Source organism: Drosophila miranda (genome assembly GCF_003369915.1).
Source record: "Drosophila miranda strain MSH22 chromosome Y unlocalized genomic scaffold, D.miranda_PacBio2.1 Contig_Y2_pilon, whole genome shotgun sequence".
NCBI classification, from domain to species: domain Eukaryota; kingdom Metazoa; phylum Arthropoda; class Insecta; order Diptera; family Drosophilidae; genus Drosophila; species Drosophila miranda.
This window is the reverse complement of record NW_022881614.1, coordinates 9,249,187-9,262,901: the sequence shown is the minus strand read 5'-3', so window position 1 is coordinate 9,262,901 and position 13,715 is coordinate 9,249,187. Positions and strand designations below refer to the sequence as shown.

Sequence of the window (13,715 nt, the reverse complement as noted above, 5' to 3'; positions counted from 1 at the left end):
GGTGACAAGCGAATGATAAAATTAAGCGAGAACGGCGAGAGCAAGGCGAGGACAACGATCCCGCGATCTAGACGAACAATTCTGATACGGTTTTCGGAACTTTCGATTGCAGCTGCGAGACGAGCGAATGTTGTAATTGTTGCCTTTGTAGATTGCGATTAGTTTAATTGCTCACAGAAGAATTAACATAACACACATGCCCCACGTTGGGCGCAAAAATGTTTGTACACGGAGCGTTTTCCGCATTAATGTTAATTCACGGATGGGGGTGTGTTAGTTTTTTCTGCAAACGAATCAAAGTCTATACAAGAAAGAGAAAAGTCGATCGATCCAGTTGAGTATTAGGGAATAACTATTTATTACAAATCTTAGTGTTTGAGTACTGGGCATAAGAGAGAGAATACAGTGGTGAATTTAGTACAATTATGGTGAGTGAATACAAAAAGTGAGCGTAGGCTCTCTATTTTGAATACTTCTTCCTTAAAGGAGTTTGACCGAACACATCAATAGTGCATCAGCAGATGCGTTCCAAATAAGTTTGCTGGGAAGTTAAGCATATAAAGAGCCTAAGTGTGCGAAAACCGAACATTAATGAGGCATTTCCTATGGTAATGGGATGCAGTGTGGAATAAATATCATGTCTAAAGCTATTCTAATGGTGAATGTTGCCCTAGGGTTCGGTTAAATGTGGAATTTCGATGGGATTTCAATGTGGTGTTGAAGTGGTGGTCCCGTCTTAATAGATCAATGGTGGTATTTTCGCTTGAACTTTTTCTTTTGCCTTTAAAATTTTACAAAACCAGAAGGATAAGTGATCTTCATTAAAGTAATTCGTATGTGAAGTTCAGAGGATCTTAAAAGTGAGAATCAACTATAATAATAAATAGTTTTGAGTAAAAAAGCAGTCGTATGTCCCTATATGGTTTATAGAGAAAGCATGTATTTAATAAGAGGTATATTGTGCATGCAAAGCATTTAACCCATATTTAAAGCACATTTTCCATAAAATTATCGAATAATTTCGACAAAATATCTGTGCAAATGAGATGACCTTGTGCTCTAGTTGCCCCATCAATCGCCTGCTGGCACTTATCCCAATGTGAAAGCACACAATTCCAGCACAGCAATTTCACCTTGAATTTAACTCGAATATCAAATAAATTTCCATTCAATTTGCATTCCTAATCTGATTATTCATCTCGCATTCATTCGCATTCACAGATTTTGCACATCCTGCTGATGCCACACTATTGTATCTATGAGCCCAGCCTCCAGCCCAGCGTCAGGGGCCAGCAATTTTGCACTTATGTTTGGAATGGCATGAAATATGATGGCACTTGACACATGGGGCAGCAGCAGCAGCAGCAGAAGAGGACGCTCGCTTGCATGACATGACACTGGAGAAAACAGTCACGAAAAATAGAATAATAGAAAATACCAACTCAAATGCTCAACAATAACAAATTTTGCGTGCAATTTTTATGACCAGAAGAGCAACAAAAGCATGCAAAAAACTATTCTTAAACCAAAACTGAAGTCTAGGCTATACGATCCGAGTGGTAGATACCCTGCTTGGGATAGCTTTCATTATACAGAAGGGAACTCTCCCATCTGGGAGTAAATATTCAAAAAAAATCGCACAGAATGATACTCAAACAGCTCCCCCAAGTATATATCAGCTTTATAGGATCATAAAATGATAGCACCTGAGAAGAGGGTATCAGAAGAGCAGCTCAGCATGGAAATCCTTTTATCTGCTTTGCCGGCTTTGCTCTCAAACACACAAAACCCTCAGATACTCGTGTAGTAAGTATCTATGGAGCAACCTCGCATCCCATCCCACACAGAGACGCAGAGTAATCCCAGCGACGCCACTCACAGATTCGTGCACTTTTCAATCGCTGACCGCTGCTGCTGCTGCTGCTGCCGCTGCTGCTGCCGCTGATGTTGTTGCTGGAAAATGACTTTCATTGAAACGCAGAAACGCAGACGCAAAAGGGATCATCACAGTGGGGGATCTTAAATGCTTTGATTTGCGGAATTGAGGTACGCTATGTGTTGTGAAATCCTCGATACGAGATTTCAATGTTGAGCAGAAATGCTCTGGAGAATCTTTGCGTTTAATAATGTACTACACGATATAGACAATTCGAGATTTATTCATTTGGACTTCAATCAACTTAAACTTTAATCGTAATCGCGTATAGAGTACAATGTAATGGGTAATACGGGTTTAAGCGCGGCCGGCTGCAACTGCTAATTGTCGTTGTGATTTCGTCGACACGCAAACGAAGACTCTTCATGGTGATCGGAGACGAGGTTAAGCCGCCCTAGCATGAAACGACGCCGTTCTCCGAGTGGGCAATCGCAGTTAGAGCGCTCTCACTCTCTTTGTAGTTTAACCCTTAGAAAACCGTCCATGCCGCTCCCAATACTGGGACCAGTATTAGAAACCAAAGGATGTCACATGTGAATGCTCTGTGAATAAATAAAGTGTTCGTTATGGTACATGTATGGTCGAATGGAGCTAGCAACGGTGGTAGGATTATTCTGAGGTCTGTGGCAACGGTAGCCGACATAGTTTAGAGACCGATCGTTTGTATACGACTGATGCTGTTTTAACAGTTGCGACTCTGACTAAACTGTCAGCTCCAGGGTGAACTTCTATTATCCTTCCCAGTTTCCACTCGTTGGGTGGCAGTCGGTCATCCTTGACAATTACTAGATCGCTGACTTGTCGCCACTTTGGACGGGCTTGAAGATGTGATAGCCAATCCGAACTCCAACGCTTCCAAAATTGCCGGATCATTTTCTGTCCTTCCAGAAATTGGACTGTGAGTGGAACATCCCTTGTCGTTACATCCGGCGGAGCTAATAATGAATCTCCAATAAGAAAATGTGCCGGGGTGAGGACAGCTAGGTCCTCCGGCTCCGCGCTTAGTGGACATAATGGCCTGGAATTTAAACAGGCTTCAATTTGTGTTAGCACGGTAGCAAGTTGTTCGTAGGTCATTTTATATCCTGAAAAGGCTCGATAGAGATGTGTTTTGACAGACTTTACATTTGCCTCCCAAAGGCCTCCGAAATTAGGACTATGCGGTGGATTAAAATGCCATTGGACGTTTCGGGCCGCTAAAGCAGGTATTACAGTTGTGGGTAGCTCTCGTTTCAGATGAAAACTGCGATATACGCCTTGTAGTTTGTGTGTCCACGGAAGCTGGATGCTTGAATTTCGAACGCGCCTGTATAGTCCACTCCGGTGGCGATGAATGCACGAGTTGGCGGATTGACTCTATGTAGGGGAAGATCGGCCATCAATTGTGCTGCTGGTTTCGGTCGGTGACGAAAACATCGGACGCATTGACGAAGAATGCGTTTGACAGTTTGTTTTCCGTTGACTATCCAGAATTTGTGTCGAATAGTGGCCAGCGTTAATTCGGTGCCGCCGTGGAGTGCGAGACGGTGGGCATTACGCACGACGAGATCGGTAAAATGATGATGATTGGGAATGATCATTGGTTGTCGCTGGCTTATTGGAAGGTGCATTGCATTTCGCAGTCGACCTCTGACTCGTAGAATTTGTTGGTCATCTAGAAATGGGGATAATTGACACAGCTTGTGTGTGCCCGATAGTGCCTTGTTTCCCTTCAACCAAATAACAATATTTCTGTCGCGTAGACCTCCTGTTGAATGCTGCAAGCGAGATGAATTAAAGCGCTGTCGAGCTCCTGCACACTCAGTGGTCCAGACAGTTTGTCCCCTTTGGCTTGAATGTTATGTATAAACCGTAGAACATATGCCATGTCTGATATTAACCTGTCGTATGAGGACGAGTTTTGGATGAAGGCTTCTGGAGCCTCCGAGACTTGCACAGCATTTTGGAACAAAACTGATGGTTTCTCCTCGATTATAGTCCTGTCGATGTCCTGACTGGGAACTCCGTTTGCCGGCCATTGGCTTTCCGGCTGCTGTAGCCATGATGGTCCAGACCACCATAATGGATGTACTGCTAACTCTTGTGGTGTTAAGCCACGAGTTGCGCAGTCTGCTGGGTTTATCGCAGTAGGTACATGTCTCCACTGAGTTGATGTACTATGCTCTAAAATCTGTCCAACGCGATTTGACACAAAGGTTTGCCATCGGGGGGGATCTCCATTTATCCAAAACAAAACGATAGTAGCATCTGACCAATAGAAGGTTGCTATAGGTGGTCCTGCAGTGCGAAGTTGGTCCCGGATCCATTTTGCCAGTTTAACTGCCAGCAGCGCACCCGAAAGTTCGACTCGTGGAATTGTGATCGGTTTCGTGGGTGTGACTCGACTGCGTGCAGCTAGCAAATGAGTTTGAATCATTCCGTTTGGTAGCTCTGCACGAATATATGCACATGCTGCATAGGCCAGTGATGATCCATCGCAGAAAACATGTAGCTGTAATGACGCAAGCTCTTGGATGTTGAAGCGCAGCCATCGTGGTACTTGAATTTGCTCGACATATGGCAAGTTCTGTATGAATCCCTACCATCTATCAAGCAGTTCGGTTGGCAGCGGTTCATCCCAGTCCAGTTGTGCTAGGCTGCCATCGTTGCGTTTGATGCGGGCCATCCATGAGTCCTTGAGTATCGCCTTCGCGGTCATGACACAGGGCGTGATGAAACCTAATGGGTCGTACAGTCGGGCGACTGTGGAAAGTAAAGAACGTTTAGTATGTGCGTGACTGATTTCAAAATTTATCTTGAACCCAAAATAGTCTTGATGTGGATGCCAATAGAGGCCTAAGGTTTTAACGGGATCTTGGGACTCAAACTCTAATAATGTCTTATGAGATAAATGGTCTGGAGGTATGTCTTGTAGCCGAGAAGCGTCATTCGCAGACCACTTTCGAAGTTCCATTCCTGCTGATCGTAAGGCTCCGATCAATTGATTTTGAATTTCTAATGCTCCTTCGCGAGTGGAAGCTCCGCTTTGTACGTCATCAGTATATATTTCGTGTCGAAGGACCCTTTCCGCGAGTGGGTATCGGTCGCGTTCATCCTGCGCCAGTTGATGTATGACGCGAATGGCTGTGTAAGGAGCTGCAGCGGTTCCAAACGTAACTGTGTTGAGATAATACTCAGCTACTTGGTTGTGTACGTCATGCCAAAAGATGCGTTGATATTGCGAATCCTCTGCATTCATGTCAATGCATCTATACATCTTTTGAATGTCGGCAGCAAAAACAAAATGATGGAAACGCCAATTCAGGACCACGCCGGCTAGATCGTTGTGGAGTGCTGGTCCGGTGCATAGGACGTCATTGAGCGATTTTCCGTTTGACGTTTTACAGGAGGCGTCATATACTACTACACTTTCCTCTTTGAATACTGCGTGATGAGGCAAGGTGCAGCATGTGGCCTCGATTCCATTCTCCTTGCTAATGATGCAATGCTGCTGCTCCTTGGTTGTTACTTTGGTCACCTGGCCTAGTTGAAAGTACTCATTCATGACTTCCGAATATTTGGCTTGCAGCTCCGGCTGCCTTTGGAATCTTCGTTGAAGCATTTGGAATCGATTAATCGCGATTTGACGTGATTTGCCTAGCACCTGCGAAGGGTCAAACAAACGCTTAAGTGGTAACCGTACCAAATACTTGCCGTTTCGTTGACGGATGTGAGTTCGTTTAAAATGCTCCTCGCACCATCGCTCTTCTGGTGTGAGCTGTTTTGCAGAACCGAGATGCTCCATTTCGAAGAATTTCTGGACGAGATTCTCTAGCCTGTTGTGGTGACATCTAATGGTGACAGCGTGTGAGCGTGTGGAAGTGGCTCGACCAAAGACTATCCAGCCAAGCTGGGTGTGCTGTGCAATTGGTTGGTTCTCCTTTCCTCTGCGGATATCTGAAAGCAGGATCTGTGGGATTACGTCCGCTCCCAGCAGAAGATCAATCCGTTGTGGTTTGTAGAACCTGGGATCGGCGAGTTCTATTCCGTTCAAATGAGGACATTGCTGCAATTTGATGGATTTTGAAGGTAATTGCGATGTAAGCGCTTTAAGTATAAACGCAGTATCAATGGTAGTACAAAACTGCGAAGTACAAGAACTTAATGACAATTCTGTAGTGTAGGTACACCTGTTCTTGGAGGTGGTCCCAACTCCAGCAATTTCTGCCGAAATTGGATGCCGCTTGAGGTTGAGAGCCTGCACTGTGTGCTCTGTAATGAGGGTTCCTTCCGAGCCTGAATCCACTAACGCACGTAACACAGCTGATTGGCCAGTGTGGGGGTTGTGGATTGTGACCAGGGCAGTGGCCAGAAGGACAGTGCTGGGTCCGTGATGCGTTGCCGTAGCGGAGACTAGTTGCGCAGAGTGTGTTCTCACAGACGAGTCGGTCGCTGCAGACTGTGGATGACCACCGGAACTAGTGTTGGAAACAACTGGGAGAGGCTGTGCAGTGCTCTGAAGGAAGTGGGGTCCTAGCGTAGAGTTGCGTAGGTGTAGCCCTGCCAGATGAGTCGCTCGTTGTATACTGCCAGGAGTTACCGGAACGAGCTCTATGGGAGGCTGCGTGAGGCTGTGTTGCCACCTGAGCAGGAGTTGGGAAGTGCAGCAGTGTATGGTGTCTTTGACCACACTGCGTGCAGTTCCTTTTACTGGTACATTTTGAAAGTGCATGGGAACGGCTCAGACAGTTGAGGCATGCCTTTGCATGATCGACGATGGCTTTCCTTGCAAAGCAGTGCTTGGACAAAAGGTCCGGGCAATGCCGAAGATTGTGACTGTCGCTACAGTGAGGGCAGCGAGTGTGCTCGGCAACCGCAGTCTTGGCGTGGAAACTGTTGCCCTTGTATGTTACGTTGCCAACTGACTTCTTCGGATGCCTTTGAATGACAGGCTGCGGCACAGGTGTCCGCGTCGTGGAGTGGCCTCGATTTTCGAACACATCGATGCTGACGAGACGGTCGTTGAGAAATGATTGTAGCTGAGAAAATGTGGCAAGTTCGGCAGAGCTACCGAGATGGAGCTCCCAAGCTTGCAGTGTCGTGCTTGGCAGTCTGGAAGTGAGATGATGAGCCATCCAATGCTGAACATCTAGATTCTTGAAAGCATTGAGACAAACCGTCGCAACATTAAGCATATGTTTTATATCAGCAGACTGCTCCTTTGTCAACTGTGGCAAGTCATACAAACCGTTCATATGGTACATAAACTGCAGCCGTTTGTTGTCGTATCGCTTGAGGACGAGACTCCAAGCTGTTGCATAGTTATTTCCCGCAAGCGCCATCTGCTGAATATCCTCGTCGCGATCCGAGGGAAGAGCTTGCTTCAGGAAATGAAACCTTTGGACGTCGGACAGTTTCTGGTTGTTATGGATGAGTTGAACAAATGCATCGTGAAATGCCGGCCAATCCACAAACTTGCCTGTAAATGTCGGTACAGGTAGCTTGGGCAATTGCACTGATGATATGGATGGATTTGCTGGCTCCGGATTCTGCTGTACCGGTGCTGCTCTTGGACATACATTTTCGTAGGCCTCTGATATGATGCTGAATGCCGTTGTATAGTCTTCATCAAAGCGAAAGGCCACTTCGCTGGACACATAACTATGCGTACTTGGACATCGAAGTATTAGTAAACGTTGATGATTTTGCTCAAATTCACCTAAGAACCGTTGCAAATTTTGTAAGCGTTTGAAAATAAGCTTTTGCTTTGCACTCTCTTTGACCTTGTACGAAACACTTACTCTGGTACTCGGGAGTGCTTCTCTTTGCTTAAAGCGTAGCTTAAGAGAACTTGCGAGTCGTTGTTGTTGGTGTTGTCCGAGCGGAGAGCAGAAACTGTGCTACTGTGAGCGTTGAGTTGAGGCCTTGTGTCTAGAGATGATGTGCAGCAACAGAACGCTCGTTGGTCTCTTGGACTCTGCTTTGCACGAGAGAGAGGCTGCTGTCTAACCGTCGGCTTGAGTTGCTTTTTGTGTGCGGCAGTGAGGCTACTGTCCAGGCGCAGAGCTATCGTCTGGTCTTCTTTGTCCCTGCTTCGTGCGAGAGATAGCGGCTGTTGGATAAACCGTTGGTTTGCGTTGTGTTTGCCGTTTACAGTTGCAGCCGGTAAAATATGATTTTATTTGTACATTTAACTGAACGCGGAACGAGGTAGAATCATATGCGTATAGTACGAATTAAACGCGGTTCCCCCATGGGCCTCCAAAAATGTTGTGAAATCCTCGATACGAGATTTCAATGTTGAGCAGAAATGCTCTGGGGAATCTTTGCGTTTAATAATGTACTACACGATATAGACAATTCGAGATTTATTCATTTGGACTTCAATCAACTTAAACTTTAATCGTAATCGCGTATAGAGTACAATGTAATGGGTAATACGGGTTTAAGCGCGGCCGGCTGCAACTGCTAATTGTCGTTGTGATTTCGTCGACACGCAATCGAAGACTCTTCATGGTGATCGGAGACGAGGTTACGCCGCCCTAGCATGAAACGACGCCGTTCTCCGAGTGGGCAATCGCAGTTAGAGCGCTCTCACTCTCTTTGTAGTTTAACCCTTAGAAAACCGTCCACTATGAGGCAACAGCAACCATGACAGCGACAACAAATTGCTTGTTGCAACAACAATTACAAAAACGAAACAACGAAGAACTTTGCTTACATTACTCACAATTTGTGTATGAGAGCGCGCGACACTGACGCGACTAAAGGCGCACTTGAAACGTACTGGAAACGCACACGTTTCTGTTTTGGATTTTCTGGGGGTTCTCTACGAGGGCTGCGTTTTCCACATTTCCTTGCTACTGTTCACATATTCTCCGATCGGATCGGCATAACCTATTTGTGAGGCTTTGATTTGTACAGATTTTGGGGGCATTCTCTTGCTGGATCTTTCTTTTGCAAAAAGATTGCCACACGCCACACGCACAACCCGCGACCGATTCGCGATACAACCTGATAAGGAAGTCCCGTTAGTTCCGACCGTACCCGCGGGATGGCAAACTCTCACTGAAACGGCTTTTATGGTACACACTGTGGCACGGACGGGCCCGAGAGCCGAGCATCGAACGACAGCCGCAGAGGAACAGAGCCACAGAGCATCACCCAAGCACGGATGCTGTGTGCCCCGAGTGGTGGCCCCCCAAAAGCCGAGCACACTCTTCGTGAATGAGCGAGACGAGACGAGACTTGACGAGGGCATGGCACGATGCGCTGGCAACACGAAACGGAGGCTGTGGACAACAGAGCTCTGTTAGCAGTGGTACCCTCAAAGTAGAGCGTTTTTATAGCAGGCTTTTGGGGAGAAATTTCCGGTTAAGTATTGGTGTCCAAGGGATTGCCCTGCAGGTGCACCTTCTGATGGATCAAACCCTCAAAGTTCGATCCCAAATCCAAAGGGAATATGAATTATAGACGAACTGCTGCTCGAATTATGGCAAACGTCCAATCTTGTTTACATTTCAAATTAGCCTGCGGCATTCCGTGCTCTCTCTTGTACTCTCGGATGCTCTCGGCTTTTGGGAGAGAAAAATCTCCAGAAATCTCTCGCGTGGCTTTGGACTCTCTCTCTCTCTCTCTCTCTCTCTCTCGTGATGCTCTCTTCTGCGCAGCTTGTACTAAAAATCAGCTGTTTTTATGTGTACTAAAATGTACATCTGCTTATGTCAGATGCACGGAATAACAATAATTTACTTGGGTGTGAATTTTGAGATGAGTGCCGATAAATTCCATAGAAAATCAGTATATTTATGAATAAGGGCATACCCATTCATTATAATTTCGCTCACAAAATTTGTGGATAATCTGCCTTATTTGGCAGATCTTTGACTAGCAAATCCTTTGCCATCCATCTACCTTCAATATTACATGTATCTCCCTTTAGTGTGGTTTAGCTTTGGCTTCCTTTCCCTATAGCACGTCAATCAAAAACCCACCGGTTGCATGGCGGATCCGTCAATCAATGCAGGTGCAACCATGCCTTGTTATTGAAAAAGCCACGGGGAAACTGACGCAATCCAGAAAAGACTGGAAAAAATCGACTATTCATAAATGGAATCTTTTTCCCTTAGCTATGGAAATTGTTAATCCAACAAATGAATTGTTATTCAGATTAACAGACAGACTAACAGACACTCGGGTATCTCTCTACCGAAGTCCCTGTAACGGTTCTCTTAATAGCCTAACGTGCTCTTTCCGAAGAGAGTCCATTCCAAAAGTCCTGCCAAAAACTGTGCCGAAATAAACACTGAGACAATCGAGAGCTTTTTTATGGCTGTGGAGAGGCAATGGCTGCTGTTAACTGCGACCCCCAGAACTAGGCCAAATCGAGAGTCTGTGGCAGCGACAGAGCTCCCAGGAGGAGGACACGCCATTCCCCGTTCCCGGTGCCCCGTGACCCATGCCACACGGCATATCTCATATTCACTTCTGCTGCTGCTTCTGTTCTGCGCCTCGCTTTGACCCTCGGTTAAAGTCAATTTCCACTTGCACAAGTGTTGGTCAACTGTTTTTTATCAGCTCGTAAACATGGCGTACAAGTTCATTTCGGCGTTGAAAACGTGTACTGTACTCCACCTCGCACACTTCCCTACTCCGCGCTTCACGCTGGCGAGTGTGGCATGTGGCATGGCAGCTGTAAAACGGACTCCACTCCGTGTCTGCTGACATTTTTAATAGCAAACAAAACATGCAACGACTTTTGCACATGAAATAATGCCCCTCGAAGTACTAAGTAGTCGAGAGAGTCCGAGCACCGAACACCAAACAGATGGATGCACCATGGGAGGAAATATATGCATCTCAGACTAATAGAATGATTCGATAGCGCAGCATAAATACCAGAACCATTCTCCATCTTGGAAAGAGGAAGAATCTGAACCATCACAAAAGAATATCTCCTGCGGTCCAAGTTTATGATCTTTGAAGCTTTCAACATATATCCAACACTCATGAAAAAACAGAAAAACATCGAAACCTAAGAACAGAACCACTGAGATGATCGAATGTGTGTCAAACTTTCGAGCCCTTAGAGGTGTTTCTCTGTGAATTTCCCTAAATTGTTTTGAGTGACTCAAAACGAATTTCTTCCACTGTTCGCCTTCATATTTTCCACTCATGCTGCTTTTTTTTTGTAATGAAAGTGTTTTTTATGAAGTGCCCGCATCCTCTCACACGAACCCGCACACGCAGCAGCATGCGTATCCTGATCTTGCCCTGGCTGTGTGTCGGGGATTGCTGCTGCTCTAGCTTCTGGTCCTGCTGCTCCTGCTCCTCCTGCTGTCTGGTTCTCGTTGTAGCCAATGAAATATGACAAAAAGTATGCTACAGTTTCGCCATTTCCGCATGTTGTTGCTGCTGGTTTGTTTTTGTTAGCGCTTTCATGGCGAAATAGAAAAGAAAGTCAATGCCGAGGAGTCGCCGTCGCCTTCTTGTTAGTGTATCTACTCGTATGCGTGTGCGTGTTTGTGGGGGAGTGTGCAATAGCAATAAAAATATATTTCACAAACTGCTGGTCCCCCTCCATCTCGTCGGGCTCCACATGTTTTCAACCCTTTTGAATGGGAATGGGGGCTTAGATTTTTCGCTTCCACTGAAACCCCGCCCCGTACCCGCTGTTAAGGCTCTAACACTCACGCGTACTGCTTGCTAATGTGTGTAGCACACACACACACACACACACACACACACACACAGAGCCAAACAGAGGCATGCAAAACAAGTTTGCTACAACAAATTATTGGGAAACTGGTGTGTTTCACAGCCATAACGATTTTCTTTTCAATTTGACTTTAGTGCGTATTTTGTTCTAATTTTATTGTATTAAAATATTCTTGGCCCTGCAACATAAATCATTCCCATGCCCTCCCTTTTCGAGGGCCTGTTAACACACAATTTTCTGTAGCACAAGGTCACTCCCAAATGTATACGCCCATAAACAGCACCAAAAGGCCACCAAAAGGCAACGCTCGACTGAGAGTGCCATTAAAGACACTCCGGCGAGCAAGCGGCAACGCGGGCCCAAGAGTGCAGCCCCTCCACCGAAAGTGGCCAAGAAGCCATCGAAATCGAACGCGAAGGTCAGCGATGTGAACAAACGACATTTGATCGTGGCTCTCATCGACCGGAGCGAGGAAAACGGCAAGATGTCAGCGGCACAGTGGAAGCTTGTGCACGCGCGTCTCGTCGACGCACTGTTGGCACACATGGAAGAAGACCCCGCGGCCCCTATGCCCACGTTCGATGGTGCTGGGTGGCTAAATGGGGTTAAGATCCTAGAGTGCAACGACGATCCAACCCTAAGGTGGCTGACGCGTACGGTCTGCCAACTGGAGGCGATGTGGGAGGGGGCCAAGCTGGAGGTTGTGGACCGCGAGCTTATCCCGTCCAAGCCTAAGGCGAAGGTACTCTTCCCCATCACAATCCAGGAGACCGAGCGCTGAAGCTCCTTCAGCGGCAAAACGCGGACGTGCCAACGACCGATTGGAGGATCCTACACATTGGTAGCCCACTACCCAACGAGGGGGCCAATGTGTGATCCTCCAAATAAACAAGGAGGCAGAGGATCTGCTGTATCCCAAGTTCGGGAAGATGGCGTGGGGCATGGGTAGCGTCTACCTGCGCCTCAAAAAGCGCCACCCTGAGGACAAGGACGCGCATACCCTGCAGGTAGGCGAGGTGGAAAAGGACTTAGGTCTGGAGTCCATCGTGGAGGCCGCCCAGGGTCTTGCGCTTGAGGACGAAGACGAGGAAGACGGTGACCTGACGTTAGTAGTCAACCCGTCGGATGCAAGTGAGCCAGCCACCCATGCTGAGTGTGCTGCAGCTAAACTTGCATAAAAGCAAGGTAGCGTCGGCGGAGCTCCTCATCGCCATGGATCAAGGGCTCGCCGACATAGCTCTAGTCCAGGAGCCCTGGATTGCGACAGGCAATTCAGTGGCCGGACTAAAGTCCTCAAATCACAACCTGTTCTACGCAACATCGGTAAGCAGGAACAGAACCGTCATACTCGTACGAAAGGGAATCCATGCTTACCTTATGTCTCATTACAGCACGGATGACCTGACGGTTGTGATGCTGGAAAGCGAGAAAAAGCGCCTTCTGGTGGCTTCCTGCTACATGGCTCACGACAGACCCGCACCACCCGACGAACTCAGGAGCCTGGTGACAGAAGCCGGCACCAAAAACTATCAACTCGTTATCGGGACGGATGCCAATGCCCACCACAATGTGTGGGGAAGCACCGACATCAATGATAGAGGTGAGTCACTCTTAGACTTTATACTTTATACTAATCTATTTATAGCAAACGTCGGTGAGGAGCACACCTTCGTGGGTCCGACTTCATCCAACCTGCTAGACCTAACACTAGCAACGGGAAACAGTACTACGGTATCTAGCTGGAGGGTCCTTGAAAGACCCTCCTTCTCAGATCACAAGTACATTCAGTTTAAGTGCGACTTCAAACATTCTTCGAAGGTAATAGGTAATAATATAATAATAATAATCGGAATACAAACTGGGAAAATTTTAAAAAGACAGTTACTTCGAAGCACGCGAGTCCGGGCACAGTGAAATCCGCGGAGGACATAGAGAAGTCTCTAGAGACCCTATCCAACGCGTTGCTGGACGCCTACCACACATCGTGCAAACCCTCGAGGACGAAGAAGAGGTCCAAGCCACTCTGGTGGAGCCGGGATCTCTCTCTTCAAAGGGACAACCTCAAGGAATTCTTTAAGATCG

General features: G+C 46.8%; 1 pseudogene; it reads right to left on the bottom strand.

The window, feature by feature from the left end:
• Positions 1 to 9,001, bottom strand: part of LOC117192999 — a 174,288-nt pseudogene extending 165,287 nt beyond the window's left edge.
• Positions 9,002 to 13,715: the final 4,714 nt, after the last annotated feature.